Consider the following 12,107-nt stretch of genomic DNA (forward strand, 5'->3'; position numbering starts at 1 on the left):
TCTTGTGAACATGAGGCAATATATTCTTTTAATCTTGTTATTGCAGTATGCTTTGCCCTTAATTGTGAAATAATGTGTGATGAAATAAATCTTGTTTCACTTCATTATTCTGGTATACACTCCCCTTGTTAAGTTAAACTGCACTAATTTTTAAGTATAATGTTTCAAACAGGCTGGTAAATTATATCTGTAAGTCATCATGCAAACTCATTACTATTTTAATATTTTAAAGAAATAATGGGTCTTATTTATTAAGGTCCCATGGCTGCATTTTCGTCAGGTTTCTCGACTTTTCGGGGATCGCGCCGGAGATTGTGTTGCATCGGATCGGATGGATTTGGACTGAGTGCAGGATTTAACATTTAAATTTGTGTCGCAAGCCACGCACTTACATGCACCACAAAGAAGAAGGAGAACTCCGGCGGACCTGATCGAGGAAGCGACACAAGCAGGAAATCGGGCGCATGATCTTCTTGAATTACGACAGATGTCGTGGCAGACATTCCGGATCAGGGATCGCGCAGAACTGGGTAAGTAAATGTGCCCTAATGAGTTCATTTGCTGTTACTTTTCAATGGTGCCCCAGGAAAATTACAAATGACTGTGAGCCCAGCCACTGAGATTGCCTGCTTTGCCATTGCTATTTACAATTTATGGGGCTGACAGATAGGATTTTTGTAATAGGCAGCTGTCTGTACACCTGCTCTGGCCTTTTCCCCATTTTTCCTGGTCCCATTATTAAGTGAACCCATACCTGGACCTACTGAAGGCAACTTCAACAGCAGCACCACACAAGGATGAGCCAGCACCTATCAAGATCTACTAGGGTCAGGATGCGGTCGTGGTGCAAGTCCCGTCACCCACACACTGATGACATTCTACTCCAGACCCTGAAGCCATTGGCCATATAAACCCTGCCATAGCCCTCCTATCCAGCCCACCAGGATCCCCTTACCAATCAGCCTCCTGGCTCTTGCAGACCCTGCGGCCCTAGACATACATGCCGTCAAAGACATTCCCCACCCGCCACCATGGCACAACATTCACTGAGATTTGAAGGGTTCCTTCTCCAAACTGCCATTTTGAGATATCTCTACAGGTGTTCTATGGAATTCAGGTCTGGACTCTTTGCTGGCCAATTTAGAAGTTTCCAGTGCTTTCTCTCAAACCATTTTCTAGTGCTTTTTGAAGTGTGTTTTGGGTCATTGTCCTGCTGGAAGACCCATGACCTCTGAGGGAGACCCAGGGATTCAACTTCAACTCTAGTGGGCGAGTGCCTGAAAGAATCCATCAGCGAACGGTTGAAGGAGAATTGTCCCAGCTTTGGCACCAGAGGAAAACTCTGAGTATGCATCAGGGCCTGCTAAAAAGGAGAACTCTGGATCCAATCACCTATGACCAACTGTAGCAGATCGTGATCCCCAGGGATGCCAAGATGGTTCTGGATATGTATCAGGATCAGTCCGGACACTCAGAAAACGGAAGATAGCCTCAGAAAATGCTTCTACTGGTTGAACATGAAACCCGACATCGAGGCCTGGTGTCGGGAGTGCCCAGCCTGTGCCATCACTCGGGGAGAGCGATATAATCAGAGGGCCCCTCTACATCCCATTATGATCCAACATCCTCTGGAGATTGTGGCCCTAGACCATGTGAAGTTGGAGCCCAGCAGGTCCGGTCATACCTACGCAATGACCATAATAGACCACTATACCAAGTTTGTAGTCGCAGTGCCAGTGAGAGACTTGTCCGCCAGGACCACCACAGCGGCCCTGCAGAAGAGCTTCATCCTCCCCTAGGGCTGTCCGTATAAAATCCTAACGGACTAGGGTTCAAATCGCAGGTGTTCCAAGAGCTGTGTACCCTCTATGGCTGAAGTTGAGGACCACAGCCTACCACCCGTAGACCCTCATCAACGTCCTGAGGACTCTGACCCCTGCAAAAAGGTCTGACTGGCCAAAGCTTCTACCGGAGCTAGTGTACCTGTACAACAATACTACCCATTACTCCAGCGGATACACTCCATACTATCTCATGTTCGGGAGACATGGCCATCTCCCCGCCGATACGGCATTGGACATGGAAGCCCATGACTTCCAGTCTCTTCTTCCCCAGACTGATTGGGTCCATCAACACCAGAGGCATCAGGCGAATGCCAGGGAAATTGTGGATCTACAAGTAGAGGAGGGCCGAGACAAACAAAAGAGAGACTTTGACTGCCATGCCTCTGCAAAGCCTCTTGTCCCCGGGGAATGAGTGTGGCTACGGAACACCATCCCACCAGTAAATTAGATGGGCGTTGGGAGCGTGAGCCTTACCTAATTAGGGACAGTCTTTCCCCTGAAGTCTACGTGATTTCAAATAGTGACACCAAGACATCATACACTAGGGTAAGACCGTCAGACGGCAGGTATACCGTATGTACGGTATGTACCATTTATGTTTATGATGATGCCACCTAGGTGATGTGTCTTCGGACAAATTTTCAGGCCTTGGTGCAAGGAGTGGATAACAGGACATGACACCACACCTAACCCTTAGCAAGCAGTTGATTTAAGGGTATTAGCTACCAACTGTACAGTACATTTTTATGTACCCAGTCCAACACCAACCCCGGTGCCTATAGCCAGGACTGTGGGCGGTTTGTCTCCCCTACACTGCACTTAGCCAGCACTTACCTTAAAGTGCCCTTTACCACCTTCACCCCTACATGCTGTAGTGTGCAGGGACCATCTGGAGACCACATGCTGCTGGCCAGCTTTGGTTGCCCCATCTATCCAGTCCATAGCCGAGCCGTGGGTGGCTCTTTAAATTAGCTAAAGGGTATACAACACCCCTGCCAACGTATAGGCAAGGGGGTAGTTGCGAATAAGGCCCTCTACCTGTCAGGATCCATCTGGGGAGCCTGCGCAACTTACCCAATGGATAATGCAGGGAAATCTCAGGTAATCTGCAGCGGTATCCTCTGGATGAACAGGCTATAGTTAAATGGGTGTAAGATATTAACCAATGAGTTGGCTGTATTGTAAACTGGAGTGTAATTGGAGAGGTGCTAACACCTGACCAGGGGGAGTATAAAACCCTTGGGCAGTGGGAGCACGGGCCTCTTAACCACCAGCTCTTGAGAGCACATGCTCTTCTTTACCACCAGGTATCTCAGCACATGGACTGAGTGAAGAGACAGTGTTCAGTACGTCTTCAGTACTGACACAGAACCCAACCCCAGGACCAATCCAGTACCAGAATCTGCTGTTGATCGTTTAGGCCCGTTACCTGCTATCTGTTGTTAAATAAAGAGCCGTGAGTTAATTTACACAATGTTACCTGCGTCTGATCCCTGGATACGGCTGTCTACCACCACGGGCTCCCCATCCATTACCCAGGGACATATCTTACAGACACTCAGTGGTTGCCCCAGGGAGAATCAAGTACTTCAGCCTCTCCCTCCATATTTCTTGCACACACTACCTGCTGGAGACCTCGAGGGCTGTAGGAGAGCCACTCCGGTATTTTATACCCGGGCTGCCTCCAGGCCACGAGAAAAGGCTAGGCCCCGATGGGGGATGTTGCACAAGCAAGGCTCTATATAATCTATTGTTGCTCACCATTTAGCTTGTATGGGATAGTATGGGAGCACCTGAAACATGATCTCATATTTATTAGTGCTGACAATCATTCAATTTAGAGAAAATCACTTAATAAAAATATGTAAATGAGGGTTGGACACTCCTGTTCAACATCATCCAAGCTCTTCGCTCCCTTGGTTTATAATAATTCACACCGTATATATTTGTATTGTGATTTTCTGCTGATTTCCAGCGCTAATGAAGATCTGATGCTATTTTAGGATAATTAATTATGTAGGGGGTCAGAACATCCAGTAAAAAAAGAGGGGGAGAACACAGGAAAAACAGTGCCTGACATATTTTTCCCTCAAGTACTGTACCCTTCCCCTTCCTTTCTCTCTGTGTAGACAGCCCTAAGAAGAACTTAACATAAGGGAGCAAAAGTCTCCTCCAGGATCAGGTGCATACTACACTCTCGGGGCACCTTTTACAGGAACAGCTCATAGCTACAGGCACCAGCAGCTCTTCCTGAGTGTAGATCGGTGCCCTACTTCACTATGAGGCTCCGGACAATGGCTTGATTCGCCTGATGAAAAAAAAGGGAAATAATTAGCAGCAGTACTATTTTTACTATTTCTTTCATTCACATGTTACTGTGCTAACCCCTTAGTACAGTGGTGGCGAACCTTACAGAGACCGATTGCCCAAACTACAACCAAAATCCACTTATTTACCATAAAGTGCCAACATGGCATGTCAAGCAGTAACTTATTGCTACCTGTTCTTCAACATCATTCAATTGTATTGGCTCTCCTAAGGCCACCAATGCAGTTGAAAGATGGTAAGCAAATTCAGACGATCATTGTAGCTTCTTTCCGGGAAGAATGGTAGGTCCAGCAGGATGACCTCTAAAGACAATGCAGTTCAGTCAACACCTTCTCACTTCTCCTGCAGCCAGTGAAGTGTTGCTTTAAAATAGCACTGAGAGCAGCATCCCCTAAGTTGCTTGGGACTGAAGGAAGATTTGGTGGATGTGGTCCTGTTTGGTGAAATTGGGGCGATGGCCTGAGGGCCCACACAATGGGCTCCGAGTTCCACCTCTGGCACCCTTTCCATAGGTTCGACACCACTGCCTTAGTATATCAGAACAATCTAATGGACAATGCATAGTGAAAATATAATGTAGCAATTATACTGAACTAGTGAAGAAATTATCATCTTCCATCCATGTCTTCAACCTCCCCTGAAAAATTACAGCTTTGTTATCATTTTAAGGATACAAAACTGTCAAAATACTGCACTCTGGATGGAAACAAGTGACTAGGGCCAATATTTGCCACACATATTTTTAGGACCATGGAGATAAATTTAATAGATAATACTTAGGCTCAATGATCTGTCATAAAAGATGTTATTACGAAAACAATGAGAGTTTGCAAATTTTTTTGCTGATCACACAGGTCAATATGTAGGTGCCATTTATTTAATTGGCTTTATATTGCAGTGTTTGCACTATTTTATTGCGGTCCCTTGCTTGAACATTAAATGACCTGGCCCTTTTTTGTTTTTTTATTTCAATTTTTCACTCGCTACCTTCAAAAATCTATAACTTTTTTACTTCTACACATAAAGAGCTCTGTGATGGCTTGTTTTCTGTGTAAAAAATTGCACTGAATAGTGATGGTATTGAATATTCCATGGCGTGTACTGAGAAGCCTGAAAAAATGCAATGTTTTCTTGTGGGCTAGGGTTTTACGGTTTTCATTGTGCATTACATGCTTACTTTATTCTTTGGTCAGTACGATCATGGAGTTACCACATTTGTATAGGTTTTATAATGTTTTCATACATTACAAAAAATTAAAACCTCCAGTACAAATTTTTTTATTTTATTATGCCATCTTGTGATGCTAATAACTTCATGCTTTGGTGTACGGAGCTGTAGGTGGTGTCATTTTGTGAGACTTTTGATGACATTTTCAATACTACACTTTTTATAAAAAAATTTTATATTTTTCAAAATGGCAAAAAAAGTGCTATTTTTTTTCTCTTACGGGGTTAAACACAGTGAAAAACCGTTATTATATTTTGATAGATCTGGAATTTTAGGATGCAGCGATACCTAATGTGTTTTGATTTTTACTGTTTATTTTATTTTTATCAATTCTAGGGAAAGGGGGTCATTTGAATTTGTAGGTTTTTTTTAAATAATTTTTTTTATTTTATTTTATTTTTACTTTCACTATTTTTCAGACCCTCTAGGGTACTTTAACCCTAGGTTGTCTGATTGATCCCACCAAATACGTCCATACTATAGTATGGCAGTATATGGGGATTTTCCACCTCATTTCATAAAATGTGCAAATCGCGGCGGAACGACAATTGTTACAAAGATGGCAGCGCCCATGTGCCGCCATCTTTTTGATTGCCGGGATGGGATTACACCCACGATCGATGCTAGCAATATGCAGCAAAGACTTACCAGCTATAGAGAGGGCTGAGCTCGTGAGCCGCCTCCATGTACCCGCACCCAACGCATGCCGTTCTATCACGACGCGTATTGGGAAAGGGTTAAAATAAATTAGAGAATATTATTGCTATATAATGGTATTTTTCTGCACTGAAGCACTACAAAAAAGATGACAAAATAAATATTAAACTTTATAAATATTTTATCATGTTGTCCTGTTTATATCTTTTTTTCTGGAAACATTTTAAGATTCAATTACATAAATGTGTAGTAATTTGATCTAGATAATTTCTTTAACAGTCTAGTAACAGAATGTTACTGGATTCCTGTTACTAGAGTCGAAAGATAACAAGTGAACAAATTTATTTGCAGAACTGTCTGAGATATTAGGTCCTGTGATGCAACACCTAGTTACATAGAAGTATGGTTAGATCTGATATAACAGATAAACAACTGAAAGGCAACTTGTACTGAGTATTTGTCAGTGGACATACATTATTGCTTTAGTCCAGAAAAACGTTCAGAAAACAGTGGGACTTCAGGTTATTAATTTTTGGTTCAAAAATCACAACACGTTTCGAATGCCTCTATATCAAGTGGTAAGGACTTAGGGCTAAAAGGTATATGAGGGCATCGTGAGGTAAAAAAACAATAAATAGTGCAATGTTTTCATCACACAAAGATATTTCCTGGTAAGGTATTAATAAACCACATACACATATATGGTGGAAAACAGGGACGGTGCCAGAACTGGGCATACCCAGGCAAGTATCGGGGCACAGAGCTGCTGGAGGGGTGGGCACATAAGGCTGTACATAAGAAATCCATGAGGGTGAGGGGGCTGTATTTAATGAATCCATAGGGGGTGAGGGGTCTTAATATAGAATAACCATAAGGGGGCTGTTTATGAAATATCCACAAGGGGGCTGTTTGGTATGATTAAATAGGGAATATTAGAGAATGTTTTAGTTTCGGAAATTTTAACGCTGCCATGCATGTTCACTGCAAAGGGGCCCACTGAGGCTGTCAACCAGGGGCCTTCTGAAACCTGGAGCCAGCTCTGGTGGTAAAACATCCAAAATTGGATTATCCCTAACTAAATTCACTTTACTTGAGCTGGTCAATAAATCCAACAAGTGATTGTAGTAAAAGACTTACATTTTAATAAATAAGTAATTAAAAAAGCATCATATCTCAATAATAAGGTTTAACAAAAAAATCTATAAAATAAGGTGGGAAACCAATAATAAATAAATAAATAATTACTTCAACTGGCCAAGTTAACATAATCATAGTGGGGTCTTACCACACTAGTGTTGAGGTTCGCTCAGATACTTTCTGCATTCAGTCCATTCCTCGTGTCCAGTAGAATTGTCAAGGAATATTGGTCTTTAGTATGTGATACACTGTCCTCCAAATATAAAAAAAAAACTTTATTCCCATCTGGGCATTCACATTTAATTTAATTCATTTTCCATATGGAAACATTTCTTCAATTGGATATTATTAAAAACAAATGTTCCAGTGTGAAGATAATTTCTCATAAACGTAGCCATGTTGTCCCTTAAAAACGAGATAGCTTCCTTGGATACGACCACCTTACATTTAGGCAGTGGTGGCGAGACATGCGCTATAGAGACCTGTGCGACCGCCTGGGTTCAGCAATCATTACCACATGAAGGCTGTAGGATATTCAGTAACTCCCGGACATTTCATATACAAAAACCTTATGTTTCTTTGTGCAATCCCTCCAGCAGAGGTGGCCGTTTCCAGGGACACAGCCTTGTTTCTAAGGGACCATATGACTACATTTATGAGAAATTATCTTCACACAGGTATATGTGTGCTGTTATCCGTGTAATATATTGTCCTCATTATGTACGATTTTCCTTATGAATACTGTTTGACTTTATGAGAACTATATTTCTGCTTTTGTCTGTATTCCAGCTATTAGTAAAGTTAATTATTTAAAAAAAATGTAAAACTAGGTGGCCTTATGGATTAGTGAAGATCCACATACCTTCAGCTTTTGCTCTGTCCTCGATCCAGGTACACATGGGCACCACAAAGAAGAAAAAGGCACCCTGCTGAAGCTCTGTTGCCAGCTGCTGAAGGGATATTGTGTTTTTTCCAAGCTGTACATGCATCACTGGCTGAAACCAACATGGCAGCCACAACTGCTCCAGCCTGCTGCTCTGTCCCGCATGCTGCATCTTAGCTGACTCACAACAAGTAGACATGTGGCGCATCCTGAATCAAGGCAGAGACTACATTTATTATTCTATCGGTCATCAATCCTATAGCCATATTGGCATGATCTGGGTGAGTCACTATGCTTTGTCCTGGCAATTGTTAGCCTCAATTGCCCTAACAGTGTAGTCTGGCCATGCACAAATGCACTACTCCATGGACTTAGCATCTAAATGATAACCTATTGAAAGTCGCAGTCTGCGTGGCTGTTGTTTGCCAACAGATTGTTGACTTCTGAACATGCCACTGTTCCGATTGCTCTTCCAGTAGTTTGGGAAGGTATGAAATGCATGATCATGGATATGTTTTTAGGCCACAGTGAACTTTTGAAGCGAGATTACGCTGACAAAGTTAAAGGTTTTTCTCACAAAAGAAAATTCACAAACCTCAATCCCCTAGTGATGTTTACACAATAAAGATACAGGCGCAGAGCAGAGAGAGACAGAAATCTCAGCTGCATGGCCTGACCCTAAAGCCAGAAGTTACAGGATTGTGTCTAGAGGCAACTAAAATTGTGTACACCAGGACTGATAGAGACAGGCTTGACTTATATCTATTAAACGCTGTATTTTTGCTAATAACAGTGAATTAGAGAACATGTTGCTGCAGACTCATTACCTGGTAGACCGGGTTATGTGGAAGCAAGTGGAGCTGTTAACTACCCTGACTGACGAGGATTGGGTACAGGAGGAACATGCCTCATCCATGTCGGGCAGGTGTCCGACAGTTGGTTAGATTCGGAGACCATACTTCTCCTACTTCTCATACTTGTCCTAAGGACACCTGTCCAGTGGGTCATTTAACCACTACCCTGCAGTGCACAAGCAAAAAAATACAAAGTGTTGTGACTATGGTACAGGGGTCCCCTCATCCTCAATAAGATCTATCCAGAAGTTTCGGAGGCCTGCTGGAGGTGAAGAATTCATACCCTTCATACCTGATGGAATTGGACTGTACTACAACCATTTTGGGATATGTTGTTTGACACCTTTAAGAAAGTTAAAGTCTATTCCAGATTGCGCTGCTTTCAATTCTGTGTCAAAAAATATCTGCTTTGCCCCTTTTTAGCGGCTGCATGGAATGTAATACCCAGTCACTGGAAGATCCCTCTCCTGCCTACCACAGACGAGTGGATACAGATCAATTTTACAGAACTGAGAAACACAATTACCATTCGTGCCCCCTGGGAGGCTTACCAAAGGTTGGCAGAGTTCCAAAATCTATTTAATTAATAGAGCTAATAATGATTGCTACACATCCCTGTTGATGCCATATTTAACTTCTCACACAGTACTGTAGTATGGGGATTGCTTCCCCTTCTCTGTTTTAATGCTTCATCCAAGCATTTTGACACAATAACTTTTTAGGAAGATTATTGCACGGTCCTAGTATCTATAACAATGAATAGTTACCATATATTCATTTAACTAATCTTTTCTGTCTACATGCAGTGTCTTTCAATTTCTCTTCCCTTCCTGGTCCTGGATGGCCATTATCTTGTTTTATACATATTTCTTTATATGCATAAACCTTAATAAACATTGAGAAAGTTCAGATCACTCAAAATGACAAATCAACCACCTATGTAAGAGGTTAAAGTCAACTGTTTAATGACACAAAACGAATAATCTACAAATAATTTTCCATTCTTTCTCCCAGAATTGCACTCAGTATTTAACACATGAATTAGACGTGGCTATTAAGCAGCACACAACCATGGTTCCAATACACTGCCTGTCATTAATGTGGTCTTAACCGCTGTAAACTTTGCTCCTTTATTGATACAGGTCCCACATTTACTTAATTTGCAACATAAAAAAAACTTCTACTGTAAAATCTTACCTAAATTGCAACCCGTCACTAAATTGGTGTTTTGCACGTTGTGTAACCTACACTACAGAGGATTTATGTCATGTCCCCTGAAGGTCAGGATCAACAGGCACATATCCGATATGACCAATAATTCTGTGAATGTGTCTTCCCTTACCTGCCATTTTAATGGCAAGGGTGATGCCACCAAACTTACTCAGGACTGTTATTGAAAAAGAGTTTTGAGGCCACCAAGAAGGCAAAAAAGCATTACTCAAGAGGGAATACTTCTTAATTTTCCTGCTGAACAACAAGAAACCGAGTGGAATGAATTTAAGACAGAAACTCACCTTGAGTTACTAAATAACACATCCTGTATATTATCTGGTATCAACTGTAGCAAATTCCGGGGGGGGGGGGGGGGGGGGGGACGCTGGAATTAATGGAAACCCAGAAGTGGCCAGGCAGTGGTGCGCTGGCCCTTTAAATTTTCGAGTGCCGGTGCGCGTGCCGTAGGGAGCGAGTACACGTACGTGGCCTAGTCCGGACGGGAGCAGGCTCATGGGAAGGTAAGGGTCACAAGAAACCTCTGGAGAAGAGTCTGATCCAAAATATTCTCTTCGGGCTCCCAGGATCTCTCCTCTGGCCCAAACCCTTTCCAATCTACAAGATAGAACTGCTTACGCCTAATGGTATTTATGTCCAGAACCTCCTTAACTGCATAGACATCAGGGCAGCCAGCCTCAGGATCAGGAGGAGGAGAAATGGAAGGAGTTCGAGATGCCTATTGATGGAGGAAGGCGGATCTTGTAGGCCACCGGGTTGATGCATTTGATTATCTCAAAGGGACGAAGAAACCGGCGACCAAGCTTGTAGCTGGGTATCTTCAGCCAGATATATCTGGAAGATAACCACAACTTGTCACCTGGAGAGAAGACAGGAGGAGCTCAACGCTTCTTATCACCCTGGATCTTAGTGCGGTCTTTGGCTTGGAGAAGGGACTGGCGGGTGTGGTCCCAAATTGATTTGAGGTCCTGCACCATATCCTCTACCACAGGGACATAAGAGGGAGTAGACAGCGGTAGAGGAGGATGAGGGATTTGTCCGTAAACCACAAAGAACAGAGCTGCGCCAGCACACACAGAGTCCAGGGAATAATAGGAGAACTCAGCCCATTGTAGCAGGTCAGCCCAGTTATCTTGACGGGCTGAGACGAAGTGGCGGAGGTAACAGCCCAAAGTCTGGTTCACACTTTCTACTTGGCTATTCGACTAAGGGTGATAGGTAGAGATGAGCGAACACACTCGACCGAGCTTGATGCTCGTTCGAGAATTAGCGTACTCGTAACTGCTCGTTGCTCGGACAAATACTTCGCCAGCTCGAGAAAATGGCATCTCCCACCAGTTTGATTTTTGGTGGCCAGAAACAGAGCCAATCACAAGCCAGGAGCCTCTGCACTCCACCCAGCATGACGTGGTACCCTTACACGTTGATAGCAGTGATTGGCTGGCCTGATCAGGTGACCCTGGAATAGACTAGCCCCTGCTCGCATCATTCTCTGTCTGGATGCCGTCAGGGAGAGATCTGCTGCTGCTGCAGGGATAGCGTTAGGGTATTATATTAGCTTAGTGTTAGGCAGGAGTGAGTCTACAAGAACCCAACAGCCCTTCTTAGGGATAGAATAGCGTTATATTTTATTTTTTTTTATTTGCTTGTGGCTGGCCTTGCCGGCACTAGTAGTGCAGCTAGTACCATATTGTGAGGAATTTGCAGGGAGACTTGGGAACGTTCTATTTAGCTCTTAGTGACACACATATCCATCTCAAACACCTAAGTGGGACAATTTATTAGGGGTTCGATTGAATTAGGCACAGTCTGCTGATTTTTTTTTTTTTACTTTAATTTTTTTTTTCAAAACTAAAAGTCATCACAGGCAAAGCACAAAATCCAGTTTTGTGCTGTCAGTGTAGGTTAGAAACTACTAGCCATACAAGAACCCAACAGGCCTTCTT

At 43.0% G+C, this 12,107-nt stretch overlaps 1 long non-coding RNA gene across 1 annotated transcript; it reads right to left on the reverse strand.

Moving 5' to 3' along the window:
- Positions 1-3,955: 3,955 nt before the first annotated feature.
- LOC140097881 (uncharacterized) lies at positions 3,956-8,166 on the reverse strand. Its single transcript, XR_011850081.1, has 3 exons — positions 8,057-8,166; positions 7,343-7,447; positions 3,956-4,152 (listed from the first exon to the last, which is right to left on the reverse strand). It is a non-coding gene; the product is annotated as an uncharacterized lncRNA (long non-coding RNA).
- Positions 8,167-12,107: the final 3,941 nt, after the last annotated feature.

The sequence above is a fragment of the Engystomops pustulosus genome, chromosome 1 (assembly GCF_040894005.1).
Source record: "Engystomops pustulosus chromosome 1, aEngPut4.maternal, whole genome shotgun sequence".
Taxonomy (NCBI): Eukaryota; Metazoa; Chordata; class Amphibia; order Anura; family Leptodactylidae; genus Engystomops; species Engystomops pustulosus.